At 48.2% G+C, this 19,574-nt stretch overlaps 1 long non-coding RNA gene across 1 annotated transcript; it reads left to right on the forward strand.

The window, feature by feature from the left end:
- Positions 1 to 17,709: 17,709 nt before the first annotated feature.
- Positions 17,710 to 18,939, forward strand: LOC147991572 (uncharacterized). The gene is made up of 2 exons (XR_015613950.1): positions 17,710 to 18,030; positions 18,717 to 18,939. It is a non-coding gene; the product is annotated as an uncharacterized LOC147991572 (long non-coding RNA).
- Positions 18,940 to 19,574: the final 635 nt, after the last annotated feature.

Below are 19,574 nucleotides of genomic sequence, written 5' to 3' on the forward strand. Positions count from 1 at the left end.
AGAATCAAACATCCAAAGGATCAAAAGAACATATTTTGGACAAGGGGTAATGGAGATACCCAATATGATAATCATGCTAAGCATGGGTCCAAAATAAAAAAACATGAGTGCAAAGATATAAGAAATACATACAAGCACTCACTCAACAAGTACTAATCATGCCATGATGCAACATACACAATGTTGACTCTAACTTAAATAAAGGCATGAAGTAAGTACTTGTTACCGGGAGAGAAAGCATTGGTTCAAGGGGCCCTTGATCTACTACGGCGAACATGATGGACTTGATCTTGTTCTTGGATAGGTACATGATCTCCCATAACATCTTGCCCTCGTGTTGGGGGTGATGACTTCCCTTGTGGTCGGTCCACAAGAGGGGCTCTTACTCCTTCTTCTTCTACATGGACAAGGGGTGTTTCTTGTGGAAGAATATGACCAATCCCCATTGTACTTGTAGCTTCGGAAGGAGCCTCATCACCTACAACACTTGAAACAAATTGCTCCGCATGGAAGTCGTTATTCTCATCACACTCCACATTCACCGTTTCCTCAATACATCCCATGGATTTATTGAGAATATAGTAAGTGTGGGAGTTTGATGCATATCCAACAAAAAAGACCCAAATTTTGTATAACCGGGTTTACATGGTGAGAATGCAACACTTACACCGAACCGGGTTTTCATTTATCTTCTCTCTCAAATCAAAGAATCAACCAAGCTTGGCTCTAATAATTTTCCATGGTGTATCCACCTTCCTCATGAATAAGCCAAGCATCCAATGCTTCTCCAACGTACCTAAAACACATTAAGGTACACTTTGGTCCCCAAACTTATTGAGTCCGAAGTAGTTAGTCCAACCACAATACATAGGGCAAACTCCATATTAAATATGTGCAAAAGGATATGAACTTGAAGTTCATGCACACTTTTAATCATTAATGATTTGATGGAGTTTACCCTATATAGAGGGTCAAGTAGAGCAATCAAGGCATGAAAAAGTATATAAATAAATATGCATGCACATGCCTACCAAGATCCAAAGAGATACAATTTGGACAAAAGAATACTTAAACGAAGAATACTCCAAAAATAACATAAAGCATTCAAGTTGTCCAAATTATATCAAGAGACGAATCCACACAGGACTGCAAGAAAAGTACAACATATGAACTAAGCAAAAACCAAAGAGCATAAATGATATACATTACACACATGCTCAAAGGCTTATCTCACTCAAGTAGATAAAAGATAGTACAAGCAGTGAGATAAGGCAAGTTGAAGCACAAGCCGAGAAGAAGCTGATCATAAAATTCTACCACAAGAAGAAATACCAATTGGTATTTGGCATTAACACTCGGTGGTAGAATCCGAAGAAGCACAAGATCTTAATCAACAACCACCCCGTGCGCACGGGGGTCAAAAGACCCCGTGCACACGGGGTGTCCAGGGAGTTACATAACACCTCGTGTGCACGGGGGTCAAAAGACCCCGTGCGCACGGGGTATCCAGAACTTTTCTGGTGCAAATTTCTGGATACCATGACAAGCACACAAAAGAGGCAAATAACCACCTACAAGAGATAATTAATGGATACTCTGAGAAATTGAATTTCAAATGAGCTTGACATACCACATAGTGACTAGATAATATTGAGTATCAATACTATGTAGTATTTCTCATATTCACATTTTGGGTTTGTGATGCGCACAAAACATAACACTCCCCCATAATGTGATGATCCACTAATATCTTGCAAGAGCTAAACAACATGCAAAAAAGGCTCAAGACAACAAGCAACACTATATGATGTGCAATGCATCCTACACATGCTAGATAACACAAATCAAGCATACTAGGAAGCACAACATATAAATGCACATGCTAGATACAAACCTAAGCATGCAAGGGGCGAGTAACTTTCAATGTAAGCAATAAAAATACAAGTTACCGCGAGGAGGAACATTGGATAGATAAAATGAAGATGATCCACATGACTTGGCTCAAACAAATAAATGGTGAATATTATTTTCTTCATAAACTAGCCAAATCTCCAATGTCCTCCACACACCTATTGATCAAGGTTGAGCTTGATGGTCCCCAACCAAGTTGGGTCCTAAGAAGTTATTCACAATAGGCTTGGCAACCCAAATGGCCTTTTCCATTTCCAAACCACTTTGGGCACCAACAAACTTGGCAAACAAATTGCCAACAACATCCTTCCTAAGCGAATAATGATCATTGACTAGAGGAGGCTTAGGGATGTTACCGTTGGGACAAGATGAAGATATGTGTCCCTTATCATGACAAATATAGCAACATGTGCTCCCCCTTCTCTTATTCTTTACTTTCTCAACTTGGGGAGCATTTCCTTGGTTCATTATTGATAGTGGCCTTTCTTCAGCTTGAGGTTGACCTTGAGATTGAACTTGAGGTTGACCTTGAGATTGAAATTGAGGCCGCTTCCCTTGTTGCTTCACATTTGAATCCTTCTTCTTCAATGGACAAGATCTCACATGGTGTCCAACATTCTTGCACTTGAAGCATGTGATGTTGGCCGTATTCTTGACTTGGTCTTGTCCCTTATTCCTTTTCTTGGACTTCTTGTTGTTGGAGATGAAACCAAGTCCAGCCATGTCATGAGGGGATTTTTGACCACTCAAAATATTGTTGAGAATGGAATTTCCTTTATGACACATTTCCAAGTCTTTCTTCAAATTAGTGACTTGAGCCTTGAGCTCTTTGTTTTCCTCTACAAGGTTAGTATCAACAGAAGTACTAGAGGAAGTAGAAACTTCATTATTAGAGCAACAAGGCAAGGGGAGCAATTCATCACAAGAATTGACTATAATATGTCTAGATGAATTACTAGGACTAGCACATGTCAATAAATCATTTTGAGTAGATATAGTGCTAATGTCCACATGAGGCTCATGAGATGTTACCTTAGTCACAATAGCCTCATGAGCTAACTTTAGCCTTTCATGGGAGATTAGAAGGTCACCATGAGAGCCCGAGAGCTTTTCATGACTTTCTTCTAATTTCCCATAATTGTTAATTAGCAAAACAAGTTGAGCCCTTAGCTCAACATTCTCCTTCAAGATAGATGCTTCACAAGGAGTAGAGTTAGTAGCACAAGCATCATTGACAATATGAGAGGAGCTAGAAGAAACTAGAGACTTCACATGAGTAGCTTGAAGTTCCTCATAAGACTTAGAGAGTTTGGTGAGCTCTACTTTGACATTCTTGTAGACAAGGTCAAGGTGCTCAAAATCCTCTTTAAGTTGATCATGAGCAACTTCAATCTCTTCTTTAGAAGATTCTAAGTTTCTAAGAGTTTCTAGAGCATCAAGAAGGTGACAACTAAGTTTTTCATTCTGTTCTTGCTCTTCGTGAAGTAAATCATTACACTTTCCAAAATGAGTGATAAGATATTTAAACATCTCATAAGTGTTCTTATTTGCCCCCCGAAGAGAATTACCAATTTCATATATTTCTTGACTCATATCCCTATCACATTCATCATCACTCATGAATATCATTACAAAGAGTAGATGATACCTCGGTATTACCTCTTGCCATGAGGCACATGTGAACATCGGAGGTTGATGATGATTCTTTTGGAGAGGGAGTTTCTTTATCATCAGGAGTAGGATGTCCGTGTCCATCCTCTTGACACTCATAGCATTTCCTCTCCAACGAGGTGATGTCCTTCTTTGCTCCTCTAGCAATTTCCTCAATAATGGTGTGTGCACTATTTTCTCTTGTTTCCTCTACATGGTTAGTCAAACAACAACTAGAGGAAATGGAAGCATAGAGATCATGGAAACAAGGAGTATCAAGCATATCATCACAAAAGGTATTCAAGGAATCTCCAAATGATATGCATGGACTATCAACACAAGAATGTAAGTCATTTTTGCTAGATATGCTCAAGTCCATAGAATCCACAACACTAGCATGTATACATGAAAGATAATCAATGTTTAGCACAACATCATCATCACAAATAATATTTCCACTCACCATGTCATTACCTTGGGACATGCCATATGATGGTGAGGTGGAAGAAGTAGAAATTTCCAAGCACATGGGTGAAGAAGCAATATGGAGTTCTTCATGATTTGAAGATGTGGAGAACTCCTCAATTGACTCCTCCGACATATGATGAATATCAACAAGATTGGACCCATCATATATTTCTTCAAGTTTGGTCCACATATCATGAGCCGTCACACAAGTCATGATTGACTCAAACACTTCGAGGGATATGGACCAGATTATGGCATTCTTAGCACCATACCCACAAAGCATATCATTTTCCTCATTAGTTGGAAAAAGGTCATCCTTCCACGAAGAAGCCCCTACAAGAACAATTCGCACAAAATTTGGACCCATGGTCCGAAAATGACAAAGCATGCGAATTTTCCACAAGTGATAGTTTGTGCCACTAAAACAAAAGGTGTCATCGTGCACTATGCCACTAGTCGACATCTTTACTCTCTAGGCGGTGAAGCCTACCAAGGAGAGACCAAAGCTCTAATACCAATTGAAATGATCTAGATGACGACTAGAGGGGGGTGAATAGGCGTTTTAAAACTTTTACGGATTTGGCTTTATCCTAATGCGGAATTAAACTAATGGATACTTTTCATGCACAAAACCTAAATATGCTAGGCTCAACTAAGTGCACCAACAACCTATGCTAAACAAGATAGGTACTAAAAGAAACTAGCAAGCACAAACTATATCACAAGATAAGGAAATGTAGGAAGTACTAAGCAATTCAACTAGCACAAGATATATCAATATGAGCAAGTATGAATTGTGGAAAGTAAAGGGTGTGGGTATGAGATAACCACAAGTGAGTCGGAGACGCGGATTTATCCCGAAGTTCACACTCATGAGAGTGTTAATCTCCGTTAGAGCGGTGCCAAAGCCAAAGCTCCGGGGCGTCACCAAGTGACTCACCGTATTCTCCCTTTCGAGTCACTCCCAACGGATGAGCCTCGGTTCACTCAAGGTTGGTCTTGAAGGCGACCACCACACCTTTACAAACTTCTCTGGAGCACACCACAACCATGGAAGCTTCCGGAGGAACTTGACCACCTAGGCCACTTCAACACCCTTCCCAAGAGCACAACACAAAAGGAAGCTTCTGGGGGAACCTTGGCCACATAGGCCTCTTCACAATCTTCTCAATGTATCACCAAACCGTTTAGGAGGCGAAGCCTCCAAGAGTAATAAACTCACGGGCTCTTACTCGAAAAAATCGATGCGGGGAGCCCAAACCAAAGCAACAAATGCAATGCAAGGTCAAGCAACAAATGCTCAACTCACCCTCTCAATCTCACAAGATGCAACTCAAGAAAGTAGGGGATTGAAGAGAGGGGATGCAATGGAGGAAATCAACAAATGACTCCAAGATCCATCCACAAATCCCCCTTCACTTAGAGGGGAGATAGGGTTTGGGAGAGGTGGTAAGAGGCTCAAAATGATGTTTAGAATGTGAATGAACAACACCCAAACCGGTGGGGAGGAAGGGCTCTTTTATAGCCAACTTCCAAAACTAACCGTTGGGGCTCCAACGGACACTTCTTGGACACCCCGTGCCCACGGGGGTTTAGACCCCGTGCCCACGGGGTCCCGTGTGCACGGTACAAGCCCGCGTGCACGGGGCCCCGTGCCCACGGGGGTCAAAAACCCCATGTCCACGGGGTACCCAGAACAGCCTGCAGCAGCCCACTAAAACCGTGATAACTTTGGCATACGGACTCCGTATTCGATGATCTTGGGCTCGTTTTGAAGCTATGGAAAAGCCCAAGGTCCTCACATAGAGAACCAACCAATATCAACAAGAAATAATTATGCAAGTAATGCAAAGGTTTGAGCTCTCTACATGCGACATGATCAAGCTACTTGCCCGAGAGTCCCTCTTGATAGTACGACTATCAAACCTATAATCCGGTCTCCCACCAAGCACCATGAGACCAGCAAAACTAGGAAAACCTAGCTAAGGTATACCTTTGCCTTGCATATTCAAATTGAGCTTGGTGATGACTCCAATGCTTGTCTCAAGTTGGAATCCCTTTCTCGTCCACAACCACTTGGCGAAGATGCTTGAATTGCTTCCTCATATTGCAATGAGGGAAGCCTTAACTTAAGCCCATCTTCACATGAGCATTATCATGATGTGGACCACAAGCTTTAAAGCATATAACCTCCGGCTTCTCATCTTGCACTTGGACTCCTCGAACCCGATGACCATCACCACTTGATGTCATCCACACATAGGCTACTTGAGATCTTTCCTTTTGATGCAAGCTCATGAGAAACACCTAACCCCACATAGACATAACAAACACATAGCATGGGTTAGGTAACAAAGCACAATTCACAATTACTTACCATACCACTAGATCACTTGATCCCAGGTGGTACAATGTTTGCACTTTGAGAGTTGACCATCTAGTTATAATCTTTGAGCTTCATCTTGGTCAACCAACATCTTTACTCCAAGCTCCATCTTGGTTTCTTGAAAGCCACAATGAACTCTTCATTTCCCTTCATTGCTTCAAGACAATATCACCGAAGACTCTTTCATGACCATATCAAGTTCCACTATGAATATCATCTTGATCACCACTTGCCCTTCTAAAAACTTCATCACAATCTCTTGAGAGGCATAATGAATTCTTCACTCTAGTTGCTTGCTTTAAGACTTGATCAACTGAAACCCAACACGTGAGCTCACCATGATCTTGTCTTGAATCATAACTTGAATTCTTCTCTTTGATTATTCTCTCAAACCCTTGATCCTTAAAAGTCCTCCATCATAATATTTTGAGAGGCACAATGAATTCTTCACTCTAGTTGCTTGCTTCAAGACTTGATCAACCTAAACCCAACACATGAGCTCACCATGATCTTGTCTTGAAACCATAACTTGAATTCTTCTCTCTGATTATTCTCTGAAGCCCTTGATCCTTAAAAGCCCCAATATGTCAGTCTTTGAGATCCTCCAATGAACTCCACCATGAACATAATTAGATTTGGCATAGAAATTAATCTTGATGGATTCAATAGAAGTACTCGAAGACCAACTTGAAACCTCACTGGATATGGGATCTCGAGAGCCAACACCTAGGCCTCGTGATCACGGGGTATCCAGAGAGTTGACACTCGACCCCATGCGCGTGGTACAAGCCTGTGTGCAAGGGGTATCCAAAGAAGGATACCATGGGGACTTCTTCAGATGCTTTGATGGCAGACTTCACAAAACAACCCAATGCACTTCAAGCATCACTATGGAACATATCTTCATATAAGATTCAATGCACTTGATGCTCCATAGGAATTGTCATTTAACTCCAAAGCATACAACAAATATATCTTCATATATATGGACTTCATCCTTGATTCCATCCAATATCCTTGAGGCACTATCTTCATATATATGGACTTCATCCTTGATTCCATCCAATATCCTTGAGGCACCATCTATGGACAAAACCTTCAAATATATCTCATTGAGAAACATTAGTCCATAGAGATTGTCATTTAATTACCAAAACCACACTTAGGGGCTACATGCCCTTTCACCTGGTCCTGCCCCGTCCAAACATGATGAGCAGGATTATAGACCGGACCGTGCACGCTGTCCACCAGCCCGCGGGGGGGGGGGGCGGGGGGGGGGTAAGGGAGAGAGCCGTCGACGTAGCCGAGCAGGTAGTGGCTCCCAAGGAGCAGAAGAACCTGCGCACGCCAGAAGATGTAGTTGTCCGACGATAACTTGATGGTGATGTGGTGGCCGAAGTGAAACGACGGCGGCGACGACGATCCCATCGAGGAGACAGCCTGGGGTGAGGACACCGTAGAGGCCGTCAGCGTGACCGGGGACGCCGCCGGAGGAACAAAGGGCGCGGGGGCAGATGGCGCCGCAGCCAGGCCCGACGCCGACAGCCCCGCCATCAAGGAGGACTCGGGCGCCATCGGCGGTAGCGACGGGACAGCACCCACGACAGGAGAGGCGGATGACGCAGCAGCGGTGTGCACCGCGAGCTCGCGCCCGAATGACGAGGCCGCTGGTGAAGTCGAGAAGAAGGAGACGACGCTCCGTGTCCCGAGCGGGGATGGCACAGTGGCGGCGTCCAGCAGGAGGGACAGCAGCGCCGCGAGGGAGGTCGGCAGGAACCCCGCGGTGGCGGAACCAGACGTGGCGGCACTCGACATGGCGGCGGCACGATCGGGAACGGCGACGGTGATGACGGCGGCGGCGGTGTCGGGTATTAGGGGTTAGCGAAAGCGAACGTAACCTAGCGTGATACTATGTAAGACAATAGGTTTTGGAGGGAACCGGCACAACCCTCTAGAGGTGGTCTGTCGGTGTCAAAACCGGCGGATCTCGGGTAGTGGGTCCCGAACTTTGTGTCTAGGCCGGATGGTAACAGGAGGCAGGGAACACGATGTTTTACCCAGGTTCGGGCCCTCTTGATGGAGGTAAAACCCTACGTCCTGCTTGATTAATATTGATGATATGGGTAGTACAAGAGTAGATCTACCACGAGATCAAGGAGGCTAAACCCTAGAAGCTAGCCTATGATATGATTGTTGTATATGGAGTTGATTGCCTACGGACTACAACCCTCCGGTTTATATAGACACCGGATAGGGTTAGGGTTACATAGAGTCGGTTACAATGGTAGGAGATCTTGAATATCCGCATCGCCAAGCTTGCCTTCCACGCCAAGGAAAGTCCCATTCGGACACGGGACGAAGTCTTCAATCTTGTATCTTCATAGTCCAGGAGTCCGGCTGAAGGTATAGTCCGGCTACCCGAACACCCCCTAATCCAGGACTCCCCCAGTAGCCCCTGAACCAGGCTTCAATGATGACGAGTCCGGCGCGCAAATTGTCTTCGGCATTGCAAGGCGGGTTCCTCCTCCAAGTCCTTCATAGAAGATTGTAAACACCAAGAGTAGTGTCCGGCTCTGCAAAATAAGCTTCCACATATTGCCATAGAGAGAATAATATTAACACAAATCAAATATGCTGACGTATTCCGTAGTGCGTCATCACACTACAGCCAAGTCCTTCACTCGAATCGTTTTCACTTTTCCACCTCAGCGTGTTTTGCGAGGCGGTTTCCTTGGCACGTCTTGTCAAAGCAGAGATCGTGTACCCCCTTTTACGGGATTCTCATCAATACGGACGTGGGTAACCCAGCCGCGCCACTTATCATGGCGCTTGGGAGGCAAGCGAGTTTTACTAGGCAGGTGGGGACGCACAACCGCATCCGCCCATATAAGGGGACAAGGATCCGCCTTTTTACCTGCGCCTTCTTCCTCCTTTGCCTATCCATCTCCTGCGCACCCGAGCTCCAGCGCCCAAGCCTGCACTTCCCACCTCAACCTTCTCCAGCAATGTTCAGAGCGGGAGGCAAGTGGATGGTCTCCTCCGTCACGGAGGGTAAAGTCAAGAAGCTAAGGAAGGCCGGATACCTGTCCAAGGACATCACGCACCGGCTTCCCGAAGAGGGGCAGCTTCTCCCCACCCCAAGGCCCCATGAGAGGGTAGTATTTCTCCCCCACTTCCTCCGCGGACTGGGTTTTCCACTCCACCCATTTGTCCGGGGGCTCATGTTCTACTACGGCCTGGATTTCCACGATCTGGCTCCGAACTTCATCCTCAACATCTCGGCGTTTATCGTCGTGTGCGAGGCTTTTCTCCGCGTCCGCCCACATTTCGGCCTCTGGCTCAAGACCTTCAACGTCAAGCCCAAGGTGGCGCGCGGCAACCAGGCGGAGTGCGGAGGCGCCATGGCGGGCAAGATGGCCAACGTCCTATGGTTCGAGGGCTCTTTCGTGGAGACCCTAAAGGGATGGCAATCCGGGTGGTTTTATATCACCGAGCCGCGCGATCCGAAATGGACCGCAGCCCCCGAGTTCCAATCCGGACCCCCCACGCGGCTTATGTCCTGGAAAGAGACGAGCCTGTCGTGGGGTGACGAAAAAGAGGTGACCGGATTGCAAACATGCATCCAGTCCCTGGTGAACAAGCCAATCCGGCTTGTTAATGTAATCCAGGTTATGCTCGTCCGCCGGATCCTCCCGTGCCAACAACGGGATTTTAATCTGTGGGAGTTCGACCCGGCGCAGCATCAAACCCTCAGCAGGCACTTCGACACGACGTACGAAGACGCCTGGAAGATGCTATTCAAGGGCGCCGAGGCTCCCGCATCCGCTTCTGAGGACCGCGGATACAGCTCGCAGCGTCACGCTAGCGAGGTATGCCATCTACACCTTTTACAGGATGTTAAGCTTTTTTTCATAGTTTGACTCTATGCGGGATCTAAACTCCCTTACCTTTGACAGGCTTGGCGGACGATATCCGGACCGATTAACTGTCCGGCTCCGCTGCCCGAAGACCCAGCCCCAGCTCTACTAGCGAAGCTGCTGGTTCCGGCGCCTTATGTGGTGCCGGAGAAGAAGGCTAAGAAGAAGAAGACCACGGGGACTCGAAAGAGTGCCCGCAACGTGGTGGTGTCGGACTCGTCATCTGACGAGTCCGAGACGCCCTCCTCCCGCGAAAACGAGGAGGAGGAAGAAGAAAACTCTCCCCCCCCCCAGCGGAGGGAGGAGAGAAGAGGAAGGCCTCCCCAACGGGGGAGGCCGAGGGGTCTAGGAAAAGGAAGACCCCTCCGCCGGACTACGCCCCCAACGCCGAAGAGGGCAAAGAGGAGTGGCCAAACAGGGCCAAGCGTCCGGCGAAATCGTAAGTTTGGATATCAAAATAACTCATGATGTTCCTTTGTTGCACAGCTTTCCCTAATGTCGAATGTAATTATGCAGTCCGCCCCAGGCCGAATTCGACGAATCGTCGGGCGGCTCCCTGGACTCATCGGACGTGAACTCAGTTCCGCCCGCTGTCTCCCCCCGCACTGCAGACGACGCCGAAGTGGCGTCGCGACAAGCTCTGGGGCAGGAGGAGGTGGTCCCGGAGGAGCCGCAAGGCAACCTCCCGGACTCCAGGGGTGAAGGGGATAAGGCTCCCCAGGGCTCTCAGTCCGGCTTTGTGCCATACACCGTGCCGGAATCTTCCACAGTTCCGGACCGCAGTAGGCGAACTCCTTCCAAGAGGAGCAAGCCTTCTGAGCCGGCGGCCTCCGTCCAACCAGAGGTGCCGGACAATCTGCTGGAGGTGCTCGACGGCGCCTCCATCGACGAGGGGCACCATACTATTATGAGTACGCTGATCCAGAAGGTTCAGTCCGTCAAGAGCGGACTGACTGAAGCTTGCGCTAGCCTTCTAACAGGCTTCGAGGTAAGTAAAAATATGTAAAAATATTACCGCATAGATAGTAGCCCCTGGTGCTCTGTTTGGCATTCGGAAAGAAAAGCCGAATAGAGGATCTATTAAATATCGCAGGAGTCTAACAAAAAAGAGTCAATATGCGTATGCAGCCTTCACTGCTATCCACCGCCGCACTGACTGCAGAGGTGGGTGTCCTGAAGCAGGACCTCGAGCGGACCGAGCAAGAGCTCGGCCTTGCCAAGCGGCGGCTCGAGGAGAAAGAAGGTAAGAAATACCTTACAGAAAAAGTGCCTATAAAAAGGCGTGATTGCAAAAAGATAACAGGATTGTACTGCTTATTGTAGGGGCCACGACTGAGGTGGCGACCCTTAAGCAGGCGCTGTCTGAGGCCGAAAATAAAGCGGCCGCGGAGCGCACCAAGCGAGACAGACTTGGGGCTCAGGTCGGCGAGGTTCAGCAAGAGCTTCAGGCTCTCATGAAAAAGCATGAGAGTTTGGAGCTTGAGTCAAAGGTGCAAGCATCCGAGCTCGCAATGGCCCTTGAGACTGCCAAGTCTGCCAAGGCCGAAGCCCAAAAGGCCCTCCAAGAGTTGGAGGAGATGAGGAAGATAGCAGCGGGTAAGGCATTCTTTATGCAAAGCAGAAATATAAAAGTAAACTACTTGTTACTTACCCGAATCCGGAGCTCTCCAGGGGCATTCGCAGATCTTCCCCGCAGCGTATCCGCCGCCGCCGCATTCTACCGAGCTGAAGAGGGTAGCTCGACGGAGAAGGTGTTCTGGTCTCAGTATTCTGAGGCCGGACACCCTGTGCCCTTGAGCGACCAGCTGAAACAGCTGGTCGAGCTCCACAAGGCGGCCGAGCAGGCCATGAAGGGCTTCATAGTTCGGCTGTGGTCCGGAGAGGCCCTGCCTGGGAGATATTTCGGGCTGGTGTGGCGGCTGGTGGAGGCCTGTCCGAGGCTTGAGGTCATCAAGCGCTCCGTCTGCATCGAAGGTGCCCGTCGGGCCCTTGCCCGTGCAAAGGTGCACTGGGGTAAGCTGGACGGTGAGAAGCTTGTGAAGGACGGGCCGCCGCCGGGGAAGGAGCATCACAAGCCAGAGAACTACTACAAGGATGTTCTTGCAGGTGCCCGCCTTGTGGCGGATGAATGTACCAAGGATGTGATATTTGAATGAACTCGCTCGTGTTTATCCTGTGCGCTGAAAACTTGTTCATATGCGCTAAGCAATGCTTATTGAATTTAAAATATTACTTTCTGTGCGGCCGTTTATCAAAAATTGAGAGATGGCCAGTCGTCGGCTTCTGCCCCCGTGCCACTAGTGCTGGGGTGTTCGGGATAAACCCGAGCGCTCTTTTTCCCATAGTTAGGTCCTTCGAGGGAGGCGCTCAGCACAACGAACCAGGCAATCGGACTATAATGCTTGAACACTCTCACTTAGCCATAGAACTCTATAATTTTAAATTTCGGCGAAGCCCCTAGTTCGGAAGACCGAGTTCGGGGCGCTATCCACGCCTTGACCGGACAAAGCCAGCTCCTCGCTCGAAGCGGCATAAGTCTTTAGGGACTCGAAAAACCTCTCAAACAGCGACCGGTCTCTCGCCACATCATGACAGTCAGTTTTAGCTTTCTCCACTAAGGTGCTTAACCCAGCTGAACCGGGGCACAATCGCAGTGGTTCTCCTAGTGCTACCTTAGCCGATAGAGCGGAACGTAAGGCACCAAAACATAGGAGCCGGGCAAACCCAACTATTGACCCAAATCATGATTCGGAGCCGATGCATATAGTGCTATAAGTTCAGGGTGCCGCACTTGTGAAAGTGTACGGACTTCTCACACCATAATGAGGGGTACTGAAGCCCCTGGCGTGTTTGCCGTACCATGGTGTACGGGTGCAATCATGTCATTTAATAAACATAAATGTGAAAAGAAGATAATGCAAAAAATAGACAAGAAGCTAAGCATTGTTTATAGAGAGGCTATTTATCAAAGCCGAACGATACAAATAGTGCGGTAAGCAAAAGATATTGGACTATTCAGCATGTCCTAACCAGGGGCAGGCCGCGGAATTGTATTTAAAACAGGTATACCGCTCGTAACAGAGACCACCTGGGAGTTCCATAATGCGGCATGGCTTGTCTGCCTCCCTGGATCTTGCATCGTTTGTGCGGCAGTCGAATTGCTGAACAGGTCGTCCGAAGTATGGAGTCCTGAAAGTAAGGAAAAATTAAAAAAAGAATCCGGCAGCCCCTAGTACGTTTTAAGCCGTATTTTGGGCGTGCCGTTATTGTGCCCCTTCCCCTGTGCCCATGGTATTTCAAGGGCGTAGTTATGTACGCGAGGTACTGGTTTCGCTATGTCGCGAAAGCTGGGGTTGGGGCCGCATTGCTACGCTTGCTCAGAGTGTGCCAGGCGGTCCTGCTGTGGGTTACTCTGGGCGCGCTTGGCAGTGTCTGGCTTTTTAATGGCCGGACTGGAGAATTGCCTAAGAAGGCTACTTTGTACCTCCGCTGCGAGAGCCGCCGTATGCTCCTCCGTACGGAGGGAGCGTTCGATGTTTCCGTTGACCGTAATTACTCTTCGAGGGCCTGGCATCTTGAGCTTGAGATATGCGTAGTGCGACACCACATTGAACTTTGCAAATGCGGTTCGTCCGAGCAGGGCGTGATAGCCACTGCGAAACGGGACTATATCAAAGATTAACTCTTCGCTTCGGAAATGACCGGGGATCCGAAGACCACGTCAAGTGTTACTGAGCCTGTACAGTTGGCTTCTACACCTGGTATAACGCCTTTAAAGGTCGTTCTTGTGGGCTTAATCCTTGAGGGATCTATGCCCATTTTCCACACTGTATCCTGATAAAGCAGGTTCAGGCTACTGCCACCGTCCATGAGGACTCTTGTGAGATGAAATCCGTCGATGATTGGGTCGAGAACCAATGCGGCGAAGCCGCCATGATGGATGCTAGTGGGATGGTCCCTTCGATCAAAAGTGATCAGGAAGGAGGACCATGGGTTGAACTTTGGGGCGACTGGCTCCATCGCGTATACGTCCCGTAGCGCACGCTTCCGCTCCCGCTTGGGAATGTGGGTTGCGTATATCCTGTTCACCGTCCGCACTTGTGGGGGAAAACCCTTCTGTCCATTGTTGTTCGGCGGCTTGGGCTCCTCGTCGTCGCTGCGCAGCCCCTTGTCTCTGTTTTCGGCCCTTAACTTGCCTGCCTGCTTGAACACCCAACAATCCCTGTTAGTGTGATTGGCTGGCCTTTCGGGGGTGCCATGTATCTGGCACAAGCGATCGAGTATTCGGTCCAAACTGGACGGGCCCTGAGTATTCTTTTTGAATGGCTTTTTCCGCTGACCGGATTTATAGCCTTTGAATCCGGCATTGACTGCCGTGTCTTCATTGTTGTCGCTGTTAACGCGGCGTTTTTGCTTATTCCGACGTGTCCTGCCACTTTTGTCCTTGGTATCCGAATTACCAGGGTTCTTTGATAAGTTGTTACTGCGAGCTAGCCAGCTGTCTTCTCCCGCGCAAAAGCGGGTCATGAGTGTCGTGAGGGCTGCCATGGATTTCGGTTTTTCCTGTCCCAGGTGCCGGGCAAGCCACTCGTCGCGGATGTTATGCTTGAAGGCTGCTAGGGCCTCTGCGTCCGGACAGTCGACTATCTGGTTTTTCTTTGTTAGGAACCGTGTCCAGAATTGTCTGGCCGATTCCTCTGGCTGCTGAATTATGTGGCTTAAGTCGTCGGCATCCGGCGGTCGCACGTAAGTGCCCTGGAAGTTGTCGAGGAATGCGGCTTCCAGGTCCTCCCAAGAACCGATTGAGTCTGCTGGCAAGCTGTTAAGCCAATGCCGGGCCGGTCCTTTAAGTTTGAGCGGGAGGTATTTGATGGCGTGTAGATCATCGCCGCGTGCCATGTGGATGTGAAGGAGATAATCCTCGATCCATACCGCCGGATCTGTTGTGCCATCGTATGATTCGATGTTTACGGGTTTAAAACCCTCTGAGATTTTATGATCCATTACTTCATTCATGAAGCATAGCGGGTGTGCGGCGCCTCTGTACTGGGCTATATCACGACGCAACTCGGAAGAGCTATGTCTGTTGTGTTCGGCCCGGCCGGATTTGTTGTATCTGGCGTGAAGATCACTGTCACATGCCGTAGGGCGCCTGCGCGATCCGTAGATCAATCTTGTTTGTCTTGCCTTATCCTCCAGTATGCCTCGCAGGTCGGGCGCATTTTTCCGTGCCTTAGTTGAGCGGCGTCGGGGCATGGCTTGGGTGGAGGGCCGAGAGGCCTCTCTGTCGCGGCCGCGAGGTGGCTGGTCTGCCATGTCATGCGCTGGTGATGTAGGTGCTTCCTCCTCTGATCGGGGTAGCGGCCTGCGCTTCGGGTAATTCTTGGAGGGGCGTTCGAGTTCATACTCTTCGGCCGCAAGGACTTCAGTCCATTTGTCAGCTAGCAAATCTTGGGCAGCTCTAAACTGTTGCTGCCTTTTCTTGAGGCTGCTTGTCGTGGCTAAAAGCCTGCATTTAAAACGCTCTTGTTCGGCGAGGTCTAATGGTATGACGAATTCGTCGTCATCGAGGCTTGCCTCGTCTTCGGAGGGAGGCATATAGTTATCATCCTCGACCTCTCGGTCTGCCGCTCTCTCATGAGGGCTGGCTTCTCCATCTTCCTGTGCCAAATCTTGCTGAGGTGGGTGTTCTTCGGCGCTATCCGGGGTAGTATTATCTCCCGTGCCGGAATCACCGTTTTTGCTTTGGCGAGATTTAGAGCGGCGCCGCTGACGCCGGCGCTTTGGCTGTTTCTTGGGGGCGTCATCCCCCACTGTTCCATCGCCATCTCCATCTTTTGGAGTATCCACCATATATATGTCATATGACGAGGTGGCCTTCCAGCGCCCTACAGGTACTGGTTCCTGTTTGTCTCCTACATCGTCGTCCATGCCGTCGATGTCTTCGGAGCTGAAGTCAAGCATGTCGGTTAGATCGTCGACAGTGGCTATAAAGTGGGTGGTGGGTGGGCTTTGAATTTCCTCATCGTCCGTATCCCACCCTCGCTGACCGTAGTCCGGCCAGGGCTCTCCTGATAAAGAGAGAGACTTAAGAGAATTCAGGATGTCGCCAAAAGGCGAATGCTGAAAGATGTCTGCGGTGGTGAACTCCATTATCGGCGCCCAATCGGATTCGATTGGCAGGGGCGCGGGGGGTTCGGAGTCCGGGAAGGAGTCCGGATCCTCGGAGTCACAGGTCGTGCAGAGTGCGGGGCTAGCGTTCGGCTCGATCGCTTTCGGGATCGCAGCCCCCGAGGTGACGTCCAACCGCTCATCCTTGATTGGCGCAATAGGTTCCGAGTTAGGGGTCAGAACCGATGCGTGTGCGGCCTCCAGGACACTGTCCGGGGGCAGAGCTAGATCATGCCCCTCGAGATAGTGCGGCGCGATTGGCCGTGGCTCGAGCCCGTCGAAGATCAAGTCTCCGCGGATGTCAGCCGTGTAGTTTAAGCTTCCAAACCTGACTTGATGGCCAGGGGCGTAGTTTTCGATCTGCTCCAGGTGGCCGAGCGAATTGGCCCGCAGAGCGAAGCCGCCGAAGACGAAGATCTGTCCGGGGAGCAAAGTCTCACCCTAGACCGCATCGTTGTTGATGATCAAAGAAGCCATCGGGCCTAAAGGCGACGACACAGAGGAACTCTCAATGAAAGCACCAATGTCGGTGTCAAAACCGGCGGATCTCGGGTAGTGGGTCCCGAACTGTGCGTCTAGGCCGGATGGTAACAGGAGGTAGGGAACACGATGTTTTACCCAGGTTCGGGCCCTCTTGATGGAGGTAAAACCCTACGTCCTGCTTGATTAATATTGATGATATGGGTAGTAAAAGAGTAGATCTACCACGAGATTAAGGAGGCTAAACCCTAGAAGCTAGTTTATGGTATGATTGTTGTATATGAAGTTGATTGCCTACGGACTACAACCCTCCGGTTTATATAGACACCGGATAGGGTTAGGGTTACATAGAGTCGGTTACAATGGTAGGAGATTTTGAATATCCGCATCGCCAAGTTTGCCTTCCACGCCAAGGAAAGTCCCATCCAGACACAGGACGAAGTCTTCAATCTTGTATCTTCATAGTCCAGGAGTCCGGCTGAAGGTATAGTCCAGCTATCCGAACACCCCCTAATCTAGGACTCCCTCATGGTCTATCACACACATATATAATGAAGGATACAATGTTACACAATACGTACATATACAAGGGCAGAGCCCATTGGGCCGACCCGTATGCACAGGAATACAGTTCCAAAAAATTGCTAGTAGTACCTATGAAATAAAAAGGCCCGATGCATCAGGGTGGCCCAAGAGCAGTGCATCAGGGTCGGCCCTTTCCGGCGACGCTTCCGCACTGGCCCAAGACAGCACCCACACACAGTTGGCTTACGATCCAGCACGTAGCTACACTTCGCAAGAAAAAACATACGTCACGTAGCCTAATGGATCGAGCTTCCACTAAAAAATCTAATCGATCCATCGATCGATCAGGTTTGTGTAGACGCGTACGGAGCCAGCCCCATACCATACGCCTCGCGTCGGCCGTCGCGTACAGAGAGGCGGTAGCGGCAGAGCGCCGCCGGACGCCGCAGGCCACGCAGCGATGACGGTGACTACGCGCGGCCCGCGAGCGACTCCGCACGCCGTCGGCTGGTCCGGAGCTCGGTAATTTGGCGACCTTTCCAATCTTGAATCTTCGCTTTCGTATGCGCGCCCATAGATTACAGAAGGCTACGATTGTGGTAGCGCCTTTGTCTTGCTTTTCTAATTTTGTTTACAAACTGCAACAAATAGTCAATTATGTATAAATTTATAGCAAATAAAATAAATCACTATGTCTTGGCAAAAGCGTGGGGCAATTTCTAGGTTATAACTTCTAACTAGGGTTTCATTTGTCTGTATACAAGTCTGAATGTCTCATTTGTATTTTTCAAATACAAATACTATGGTCAAGTTTTTTCTCAAATGAAAAGCACCATCATAGGATGTTTCGGAAGACATAATTGGGAAGGGGACATTCAATATGATCCGAGCAAGAAAAATTGATAGAACATTATCATCCTAATTTGAAAGATCTGGTAAGAAGAACATATTTGTTGAATGGACTTTGTCAGCCAAGATATTTTGTTTTTGAGTCCTCGGATTTTTGGGGTAAATAGAGAAAGTTCAATGCTAAATGGTTTGATGAATTTGGGAGCTGGCTTGAATACAACGAAGAGAAGAACATGGCATATTGTTTTGGAATAGAACGTACTAAAGATAATTTTTAAGCTTTTAGCCATTTAAATACTTTTTCTTCAGAATTTTTATTATGTTATACTGAAAAGTTTAATCATATTTTTACCTTGTAGGTTATTGAACCTTGTTGTCAGATGATGTATTTTGAAATTTGGAGATGCAAGACATCTATTTCAAGTAATTTTCTCCCTTATTTTATCATTACAACAAGCATTTTTGTGGCTACGTTATGTTTTTTACACGCTGCCTTCGATGACATCTGATAATGTGTGCTGAAATCTATGAAACACACATTTATTCAATGCATCGTTGCTTGAAAATTTTACTCCTTGTTAAAGTGGTGCATCGGGTAACATTTGCTCCAGCTCCGCCCCTGTAACAATATAGTCTAACAATTAGTTTCTTCACTTGGGTTGTCTGCACGACAGTTTCAAGCAAAATGGGTCCATTGAAGAGCCTTGTCTATACACAGATATGTGAACAAAGAAGATCAGTCCCGAAGAAGATCACCACTTCTTTGCTGCCAAATGAGGCATGTCTACAGACAGGTTATTGGAAGGCCAGGCTGTGCTGAATATTGGGCTCGGAAGGGGGCAATGTCTCAACACCATTTGTGAAATTAGACCAATATGAACACAATCAATCCTAAGAAATCTAATACTCCTATGAGACAAATGACATACATAGGAAAATCCCCATGGAAATCCTCCGAAAATCCTACAAAACGAACGAGCCTGTACTCGTTGCCCTCCAAGCACGCATGTACATGCGTCCTGCCTCCTGAACACACCAAACACGTGACCAAATCGGTGCGCTTTTTTTTACCAATTCTTTTATATATATATACTATAAAAAACGGTGTGCTGAGTGCTCGCGTCGCACGAATTGTTGTGTAGTTTAAGGGCCACCAGCTGGTTTTCAAAGGGCTACTACTGAAGAAAAATAGGAATCGCATGCCTACCAACTGGCGT

Source organism: Triticum urartu, chromosome 1A (genome assembly GCF_056163025.1).
Source record: "Triticum urartu cultivar PI428250 chromosome 1A, HENAU_Tu73, whole genome shotgun sequence".
In the NCBI taxonomy this organism is placed as follows: Eukaryota; Viridiplantae; Streptophyta; class Magnoliopsida; order Poales; family Poaceae; genus Triticum; species Triticum urartu.